This window comes from Austrofundulus limnaeus, unplaced genomic scaffold, assembly GCF_001266775.1.
Source record: "Austrofundulus limnaeus strain Quisiro unplaced genomic scaffold, Austrofundulus_limnaeus-1.0 Scaffold473, whole genome shotgun sequence".
Classification (NCBI taxonomy): domain Eukaryota; kingdom Metazoa; phylum Chordata; class Actinopteri; order Cyprinodontiformes; family Rivulidae; genus Austrofundulus; species Austrofundulus limnaeus.
Window position 1 is genome coordinate 4127 of NW_013952875.1, and position 679 is coordinate 4805.

At 47.6% G+C, this 679-nt stretch overlaps 1 protein-coding gene and 1 long non-coding RNA gene across 17 annotated transcripts in view; one reads left to right on the forward strand and one right to left on the reverse strand.

Annotated features, from left to right (window-relative positions):
• Positions 1–679, reverse strand: part of patl1 (PAT1 homolog 1, processing body mRNA decay factor) — a 12102-nt gene that overhangs the window by 4061 nt on the left and 7362 nt on the right. The gene's annotated exons all lie outside the window — the stretch shown is intronic.
• Positions 1–679, forward strand: part of LOC106529875 (uncharacterized) — a 6432-nt gene that overhangs the window by 3654 nt on the left and 2099 nt on the right. For 3 of the 16 annotated variants that reach the window (XR_001311702.1, XR_001311694.1, XR_001311696.1), the window contains exons 3-4: positions 280–340; positions 418–529. The exons of 2 other annotated variants lie outside the window; for them this stretch is intronic. This is a non-coding gene — a long non-coding RNA (uncharacterized LOC106529875). 11 more of the 16 variants (XR_001311703.1, XR_001311693.1, XR_001311692.1 and 8 more) reach the window with 11 other exon arrangements.

Consider the following 679-nt stretch of genomic DNA (forward strand, 5'->3'; position numbering starts at 1 on the left):
CAGGAGGTTCTGTTGAGGAGGTTCTGTTACCAGGAGGTACTGTTACAGGAGGTTCTGTTAAAAGGAGGTTCTGTTGAGGAGGTTCTGTTACCAGGAGGTTCTGTTACCAGGAGGTACTGTTCCAGGAGGTTCTGTTCCAGGAGGTTCTGTTGAGGAGGTTCTGTTACCAGGAGGTACTGTTACCAGGAGGTACTGTTACAGGAGGTACTGTTACAGGAGGTACTGTTACAGGAGGTTCTGTTACAGGAGGTTCTGTTAGAAGAAGTTCTGTTACAGGAGGTTCTGTTACAGGAGGTTCTGTTACCAGGAGGTTCTGTTACAGGAGGTACTGTTACAGGAGGTTCTGTTACAGGAGGTTCTGTTGAGGAGGTTCTATTACCAGGAGGTTTTGTTACCAGGAGGTTTTGTTAAGAGGAGGTTCTGTTACCAGGAGGTTCTGTTACCAGGAGGTTCTGTTACCAGGAGGTTCTGTTGAGGAGGTTCTGTTACCAGGAGGTACTGTTACCAGGAGGTACTGTTACAGGAAGTTCTGTTACAGGAGGTTCTGTTACAGGAGGTACTGTTACCGGAGGTTCTGTTACAAGGAGGTTCTGTTACAGGAGGTACTGTTACAGGAGGTTCTGTTACCAGGAGGTTCTGTTACAGGAGGTACTGTTACAGGAGGTTCTGTTACCAGGAG